General features: G+C 47.0%; 1 pseudogene; it reads right to left on the reverse strand.

Annotated features, from left to right (window-relative positions):
- Nucleotides 1-3,420: 3,420 nt before the first annotated feature.
- LOC125522596 lies at nt 3,421-6,017 on the reverse strand (annotated as a pseudogene).
- Nucleotides 6,018-9,332: the final 3,315 nt, after the last annotated feature.

Below are 9,332 nucleotides of genomic sequence, written 5' to 3' on the forward strand. Positions count from 1 at the left end.
CCATCTGCTATTGTCCATTATAATCAGTTGTGCTTAAGTAATTGATTGTTTCCTGAAGATTTGCATATGACTAAGTCTAACGCAACCAGAGTCCTCCAGTTTTGCGCCTGCAGATATTTTGTAGCAATTGCATAATATTTTACAGTCTGTAACATGATTGTCTATTTCTGATGTAGCAAGTTATTATTCAGTCTGCTAGCCTAGCTAGCTTTGTGTAGGAGGAATCAAGTTATTATTTGGTTGTTCATTGGGCGCGTTTGAATGTATATGTTGTACAACATTGGGTGCATTTGAGTGTATATACTGTCTAAAAAGTGAGTATTTATGCCCATGTAATGCCCCTGTTTATTGAGGGCTCAATTGTTTTGTTGTAGAAACTATAGATGGATGCATATGTTTAACTTCATTCTTGCTGTCCTAATCTCAGTATACTTGCCGTACAAATATTTAGTGGATTTTCCTTCAAAATATCATTGTTTGAACAGGAACATGAGCCGGAAGAGGATCGTGTCCAGGAGCAGGATGAGGAAGAGAAGGATGAGAATGTGTATGTGCCTGCTGATGAGTCCGAGTCTGGGGAAGAAGAGAACTCGTATGATCTTAGAGATGACATGTCAGAGGATGAAATGGATATTGTTCAGTCCCCTGGAGGTGAGACTGATGTGTTTGTTGTTAGTTCAGAAGAAGACAATGCAAGAACAGGAGAGAAACGCAAGAAAGGGGTGAAATTCAAGCGCAAGGTCACTACCAAGGGCAGTAGCAAGTCCAGTACTAGCAGGGAGAGTTCAGATTGTTGGACTTTTTTTGAGAAGGTGAAGGTGAAATCAGAAAAGGATCCTAAGGTTGAAGAGTTGAAGGCAAAGTGCATGCATTGCCACAATTTATACATATATGTTCAAGGTTCAAGCACCACAACACTTAATAGGCATATGAAGAAGTGTAAGATCTTCAAGAACAAGGTTGCGACGAAACTTATACAATCACGGCTTGGGTACAAGCCGTCCAATGTTAGAGGTGAATCCGGTCTTCCTCTAGGTGTGCCATCCAATGGGTATGAGCACACAACCATGAAGGAGTTGATTGCAAAAATGGTGGCTGTCCATAACTACTCATTCAGGATGGTGGAACATGAGTGGTTCAATATTGTGATGAAGTACTCGAACCCGCTATATCAAGAAATTGGTAGGAAGGCAATAAGAGCTGAGTATTTGAGGGTTTTCAATAAAGAGAAGGAAGTCCTTAAGGCAGCCCTGAAGAATGTGGACCACATTAGTCTCACTACAGATATGTGGACAAGTAACCAAACCATTTCTTATATGTGTGTAGTGGCACACTATATAGATAAACATTGGAGGATGCAGACTCGTGTGCTTGCGTTCATGGAGTTGGACCCCCCTCACAGTGGAAACGTCATGGCTGTTGCGTTGTTTGAATGTGTGACTGAATGGAAGATAGAAAACAAGATAGTGTCCATCACACTAGACAATGCATCAAACAATGATTCAGCTGTTAGAGATTTGAAGGCAATGTTTTCTGTTCGAAGAGGGACAGACTTTGAAGCCAAATATTTCCATGTCCGGTGTTGTGCTCACATTGTCAACTTGGTAGTGCAGGATGGGACAGCCTGCATGAGCACTTTGGTAACGAACCTAAGGGAGACAGTGAAGTACTTCAAGAAGTCCCCTTCCCGGCTGCACAAATTTGTTGAGATTTGCAGGAGTTTAGGCCTTAAAATTGGAGCGCATTTGACCCTAGATGTTTGCACGAGGTGGAGTTCTACATACAAGATGTTGGAAACTGGACGACCATATAGGCAAGCCTTGGTGTCTTATGCTGATTCGGATGCCAACTACAAGTGGAAGCCTACAAACAAAGAATGGGATATGTTTCAGCTTATTGAACCATTGTTGTTTGCTTTTGCTAGAGTGACTACAGCCTTTTCAGGTCAATCCTATCCCACCGCCAACATATTTTATCCCCACATTGTGAGTATCAAAATTGCTTTGAGAAAAGCCATGGTTCATAAGGACAAAACCTACCATGCTATGGGACATGCTATGATGGACAAGTTCAACAAATATTGGGAAGAACCAAACAATGTCATGGTTCTTGCCACTTCCCTGGATCCAAGGTACAAAATGAAGTACGTGGATTGGTGCTTTGGGCAGATCTATGATGAGGATAAGGCTGAAACTGAGTTGTCTGCATTCAAGAAAGATTTGGACAAGTTGTATGAGAAATTTGATTCTCAAAAGAGGCAAGCTGAACCTCAATGCAAGAATACTTGCAATACAAGTACCTCAATGCCACCTGCAGATTCTGAGTTTCTCTCATTCTTATCATCCACTTCTACAAACGATCTAAGAGTGAATTGAGAAACTATATGATGATGCAAATGAGGGTATGGTTGCCACTTTCAATCTGCTAGAGTGGTGGAAGGTGAATGCACTTAGGTATCCTGTTTTGGCAAACATGGCAAGAAGATTCTTAACTATCCCTGCTAGCTCGGTGTCTTCTGAATCCACTTTTAACACCGGTGGAAGAATTCTGGATGATTATCGAAGCTCTCTAAAACCATACATGGTGGAGGCATTGGTGTGTGGCGGAAGCTATATCAAGGGTGCTCACAAAGACTTAAATGTGTTGGTATGATTTTGATCTATGTTTTATGTCGTATGATTTCAATATGCATCATGTTATTGCCATAAACTAAAAATCTAATGGCTAACTTGCACAAAACTAGGATGTGGAAGAAGATGATGATGAGGAGGATGTGGAGAAGGTCAAATTGCCTAAAAGTGTGGAAGATTGCAACTACTAGTAAGTATGTTACTTGTAAGATTTTTTTAGTTTACTTTTGTTACTTGTAGGCTTTTCTTATTTACAATAACCATTGTTACATGTAGGATACATTGTAGGGAGAATACCATCAAGATGCATTTGTTAAATTTGCACATGGAAGTAAATCAAGCAATGGATCTATATTGGTCGTCACCCTTGAATGATGGAGTTCTTGCATGGCTTATGTTGCCTGAACTTTAGATGTGACATATGTCAACTTCTCAACCTTGGACTATTAAGTTTATGTTGTCATTGAACTTTGAACTATGGATGTGACATATGTCATCTTATTTTGCTAAACTCATGAATGGTTTATGTTCATCTCAATTTCTTCAGTGTCGTCCAAACTTGGGTGCATTTGATGTCCAAATTTCAGTGTACTTGCTGTCCAAACCTGTGTGTATTTTTCTGTCAATAGTTTCAGACATTCAGTGTTGATGCTGTCCAAACTTGGGTGTACATGCTGTCAAAGTTTCAGGCTTTCAGTGTTGATGCTGTCCAAAGTTAGCACTTGGGTGTATTTGCTGTCAAAGTTAGCACTTAGCACATATAAATACAACTATATTAGGAAGAGAGGGAGTAGTCTGCACGTTGATGTGCAGTGCACATGAGCTGCCGAGTTGGACCGAGCCAGCACACAGCTCGGGTCAAGCCTGCTACTTAGGCTCGCCTGAGCAGTTAGCTCGGGCTGGCTCGGCTCGTGCTGGGCGAGCTAATGGCTGGCTCGGCCCGAGCTCGGCTCGGCTCGGCTCGCGTCCAGGTATAACCGCGTTCATCCTCTGCTCGGCGTACAGCGGCCACGCCACCATCGGCACGCCCGCCGCCACGCTCTCCAGCGTGCAGTTCCATCCGCCATGAGACATGAACCCTCCCACGGCGACATGGTTAAGGATCTCCACCTGCGGCGCCCACAGTGGCACAAGGAGCCCTGTACCGTTCATCCTCTCGACGAACCCGTCGGGCAGATATCTCAGCGGGTCGGCATCGGTAGCGGCAGTGCCGAGGTAGGCCGCGCTGCTGTCCTTGTCGTTGGGGTGGTGCACCACCAAGAGGAACCTCTGCCCGCTCGCCTCCAGCCCAGCCGCCAGCTCGGCCGTCTGCGCCGTGGACAGCGTGCCGCCGCTGCCGAAGGACACGTACAAGACAGAGCCGTCCGGCTGGTTGTCCAGCCACCGTAAGCAGCTGTGCTTGACCTCGTCGGAGTCGGGGCACCGCCGCCGGATGAATGGACCCACAGCGTACGCCGGCGGGTACACGCCCTTGTCAGAAAGCTCTTTGAACGCCACCAGCGTCTCGTGCTCCAACGCATCCATGGTGTTGACGATGAAGCCTTCCGCGAGGAGGTAGTTGCGCCCGAGGTCGATCATGAGCTGGTACACGGGGTTGGAGCGGTTCTGGAGGGGCTCGAGGAGATCGGCGCCGTGTAGCGGCACGCACCCCGGGAGCAGCACAGGCTCCGGGAGGTCGCGGCACTCGTAGGTGGTGGTCCTCGCGAGCTCTGGGATGTAGAGAAACGATAACAGCGACATGAGGTTGGAGGTGTAGAGGACGTACCCAGGCAGACCCATTTCCTTGGCGACAGTGAGCGCGGCGGGGCCAGGGCCGAGCCGGCAAAATCGAAGACCCTGTGCGAAACTCTAAAATGGGCCTTATCTCACTAAGGAAAACAAGTACATAAACAGTACAACCAAAGCAAAATACTTTATCGAGTTCCTCAGATTAGACAAGCCAATCCCTATCGCAATGCTCTCCATTCGATAGAATTCTAGTGTAGAATAGTGCAGAAACCTCCTTTTATATTTACCCTTACGACCTTTTTCTAAATGACGTGTCCCTTTGAGGGCCCTTTTGTGCTAAAATATCAATTTGCTTAGAATTAAGGGAATCCCAATTTCTTGGATCAAATATGTCAAACTGAAAAGAATCACCAACGTCTGCAGTAGGTGAAGTATTCAAGTTACCATCAGTATTACTAGCCCCAATGTCATCACAATTTTCTTCACTCTCAACATTATTTTCTATCTCTGTCTGGACATCTCTAGGGCTAGGATCATTGTCAACATTATTATCCGGAGCATGCTCTCTATCAAGTGACTGATTATGGGAGGACACTTGTGGTTTTTTTATGACAAAATTATCCATATCTCCTTTTTGAGACAGAGTTAAATCCTCTATTTTTTGTTTCTTCAAACGCTTTTTGTAACCAGATTCATGTTTTCTAAATGCAGACATGACTTGGATCTTGCAATACTAGACACCTAATAGATGAAAACAATATTAAAATTAACTGTAAGATTTGGAAGAATCAAACAGCTGGCAGAAATCAAAATTCAAAGTAAAGGGCTCACAGGATTACTAGGTATTGACGCGACGACGTTTAAAAAACGAAGATCGGGAGATTGGCCTGAACTTCCTTTGCCTTTCAGGTGATTCAGTTCAGGTCCTCCCTGTCGGCTGTTGTCCGGCCGTTCCTGCTGCTACTGTCCTCTTGAATCCTGAAAAGGACCTACAGTGTTGGAAGTTAGGACGGAATCATGAGATTTGTGAGGAAGGAAAGGAAGGATCAGAGGAACCCTAACCTGCCGCCAGTGCCAAACGAATAGACGAAGAGACACCTCGTCGCTTCGCTCGTGTCGATGACGATCAATAGCTGATTTTTTTTTTCTTTTTCATCGGATCGATCTTATCGTTGGATGAGGCGTAGACTAGTCGGGGCTGCTCCAGGTCCAGGACACCAGGCCAAGAGGCCCAAAAGGTTACATTTTTTTTAACTTAGTATATATACTGTTGCGTATAAATTTGGAGGCCCCTGAAGCGCCTGGGCGGGGCAGAGCATGTCGGTCACGAAGGCGGTGATCCCCGCCGGGAGGTCGAGGAGGGAGCGTAGTAGGTCGCGTAGCTGTGGCAGGGAGCGTCTGATGACGGTGAGGATGCGAGTCACCAAGTGCGCGTCGGCGGGGAGGTCGTCGAGGGACACCTCCGGCAGCGCGGCGACGGAGACGCCCGGCGGGAGCGAGGCCAGCGGCGAGGAGTGGCCGAACGAGGACAGGCTGGCGTAAGTGACGATGGTGACGGTGAAGCCGTGGTGCACGGCGAGGTGCTTCGCCAGCTCGGACGCTGGGGACGTGGCCCAAGCCGGAGCTCGTGAGGATGACGACGTGCGGCGCCGCTGCCATGTCAAAAGGAGTTAGTATGTTAGCAAGTTGTATGTCACCCTGCGTTTATTCGGCAGGAAACACGTACGCATACTGCTTATAAGCAGAAGGATCGTACTACGAGCTACAAAGAAGAAAAGTGTTTTACACGACTTTTACAGGCAAAGCTGAGGTGGGTTGTTTTAATTGGTGATTAGATGAGGCGAGCCCCACCGTAAAAATCAGGGAATTAGTGAGGGGAGAAGGGTTGGTGTGTTACTTCCTGTAAACACAATCCATACGTCTAGCATTTTTGCGTTTCCAATCTGGTGGTTGTACGCTCCTGTCGGCCACCACACGCCGGTCTGACACGTACTACGTGCCCCATGCAGCCATGAATGGTGGGTGGGTGCCGGAGCGGCGGCCTCGGACGGTGTGGACGGCGTGGCCTCTCGACGGGCGACGGCCGTGGGAGCTGGTGGTCCGCGACTTCGGCTGTGCGGGCGGCGAGGTCTTGGTGGACGTCTACTACGGTGGGTCGGGGTGCCCCGTCACCCGGCGTGCCTACTTCGATGAAGTCCGACGCCTTCTCCGGCTGCGGGCGCTCCCCTGGCCAGGTCTTCGACTGGGTGGTTGGGACGGGGGCGGGATCGGGGGAAACCCTTGGCCGTCGGCGGAGGCCACGACAATGGTGGCACCTTGTGGGCGTCGGTTCCCTTCTTGGAGGCCTTGTCGAGGTCCTATCCCGTCTCTCACTGTGTTCTTCATTTGGGCGAAAGCTCTAGTTCCCCTTGCGGGCGACGGCGTCGTACCTTCGTCGCGCTCCTTCTTGAAGGCGTCGCCTGGGGTCCCCGGAAGCACGGTGGGCGCTTCGTGGTGCGTGTGAGGTGTTTGGCGGCGGCAATGTGTGCGGCGATTTATCTATTCTACCGCTGATCTTCATCTTGTGGTAGCGCTCCATCTGCTTGGTGATGTTCTACCGTAGGGGGTGGTCGTCATTTGGCGTCATGGTGGCGTTAATGGCGGAGGGCCTGCCAAGGTTGGCACCTCAATCTGCTTGGAGATGGACCCGTGGAAGATGGTGAAGACGACACCTGTGAGTGCGTCAGACCGGTTTATGCCCCAGACCCGGTATGTGGCTAGGCTGGGGATTCCGGCTTTTGATGTTAGGTTTAGGTGAGTGGCCTGGGTAGTGGTCCAGCTAGCACCCCTTCATCATATGGATAGAAGTAGCGGCATATGTTGCCTAGTTGGTGGATTCAGGCTTATTGTTGTAACACTTTATAAGGTCCTCGAGAATAATCAATAAAGTGGCCGTATGCATCTACCAGATGCAGAGGCCGGGGGTCATCCTCCTTTTCTAAAAAAAAAGAATGGGGGGCTCCGCGCTGCCGGCGTTCTTGCTCTATCATAACCCCACACATCCCAGCATCCAGTAGCATCTAGCTAGAAACCTCATCGCGCAGCCCATATATTACTCCTCCGGCAACCCCATCCTCAAGATCTGCAGTGTAGGGTGTGTTTAGTTCAAAAATGAAGTAGAATGAAATGCGATGATTCCATTTCATCGGAACAGGTCGATTCCATCTTTGTATTTACACTACAGCAAAATCCAGTTTTACCGTGTGTTAGTCTATAAATCGTGAGTTATTTTTTGGGGACTGGACTTATGTTCCTCTAAGCCGAATGCAGAGGAAAAAAATACCTGGTAAACAAACTGATCCTGCTTATGGTATCCTGTAAGCCGATGGTCCTAAGAAGTGGTCCTAAGAAGTCCTCGATCGGTTTACATGATGTACACGTCATCTACAGAAAAACTCGGGTTACATGGCATATAAGCCGTGCGCCATGTGGAAACACTCGGCTTGGCATATAAGCCATGTGCCCTATGAATGCACTCGGTTTAAGTTTTTGCATAGTTTTGCAAGTCTATATTTTAATGCAAAAATGCTTTTAAAATGATTTCTATTGCATTTATGTTTACTGGTTCAATATTATTTCTTTCACTGTCTTCTCACTCGTTTTCTACCGACTAGTTTTCATGGATTTATTTTCGATGCCCTCAATTTTCGAAAACCGCACGAGGGAGGGTAGGAAGAGCACACCCACCTACATATGACCCAAATATATGTATGAAATGGTGGTGCGATGGTTAAATACCTACTGCACGACAATCCCGCGGGAAGGTTCTGCACCTACGATGCTGGTGCCGCACTTAGCGCCGCCGGGAAGGAATCTTGTGAAGGCATGTGCTCAAACATGGTAAGTTGTGTGTCCCACGGACTAGCACCCTGGTTATAAGCCATTTTATGCCACGACCCTGCTAAATGTAAGCCGGGAGGAGGGCCCTTGGTTTATATATAAACCGTGCGGCCCGCCATGGCCCCTGGTTTATATATAAACCGTGTGTGCCGTTGGCCCTCGACTTACATAGACGGACACGTGGCCATGTAGTTGATGCCTAACTGTCGTCATAGGTAAACCGTGTGTTTAGTTGGCCCTCGGCTTACATAGAAGTACTCGGCTTATATATAAACTGAGTGTTTTTCACGTGGCTCTCGGCTTACCCCTAATAAGCTGGTCCTTAGTAAGCCGTGTCGTGTAAGCCGGGGAAAACACGCGGCTTATATATAAACAGAGTGCAAATCAGCATAAGCCGTGTGTATTGGGTACTTGGCTTAAAAAAACCGTAGTGTTGGTAGGAGCAATTGCGATGAATGGAATGGTTACATTTTGATGTTTGGTTTGAGAGATGGAATGAAATTAAATTGTTCATCTCACTTGTTTTTTTGTTGCGGGGTGTTCATCTCACTTGTTAATTACACTGATTCATACTGAATTACATTTTGATAGAAAACTAAAGTGAACGTATACTAAACACTTGATTTATATTGATTCATAAAAATGTTACATTAGACGCTGCAGTGCTGAACAAATCAAAAGTTGAGTGGAGGAGGCCGACTGTTGCAAAGCACATACGTGCAAGATGCGACGCGTGAAGCGCGATGCTGCAAGCTGAATGAGGTGCACATCCACCATCTCACATTATATATCTACTCAAGACACTAACAACGACAAATACTGTTTTGCACATGCTTCCTTCGACTCATTTTCCGCATATAAATCGTTTGTTTTCTTGCTTAGAACACTATTACTACCTCGAATCCGGTATCTAGACAAATCTAAGACAAACTTTTTGGGACGGAGGTAATTTTTTTTATTTCCACATCCTCTCGTGTCACTATCTACTCAGACTTAATGAATTTACATGGATGGTGCACCATCAAGCTCTCATATCTTTAGATGTTCAAGACTTAATGGAGATAACGACGGCCGTTAGTGTTCTACAAACGCTTC

Source organism: Triticum urartu, chromosome 7, assembly GCF_003073215.2.
Source record: "Triticum urartu cultivar G1812 chromosome 7, Tu2.1, whole genome shotgun sequence".
Classification (NCBI taxonomy): domain Eukaryota; kingdom Viridiplantae; phylum Streptophyta; class Magnoliopsida; order Poales; family Poaceae; genus Triticum; species Triticum urartu.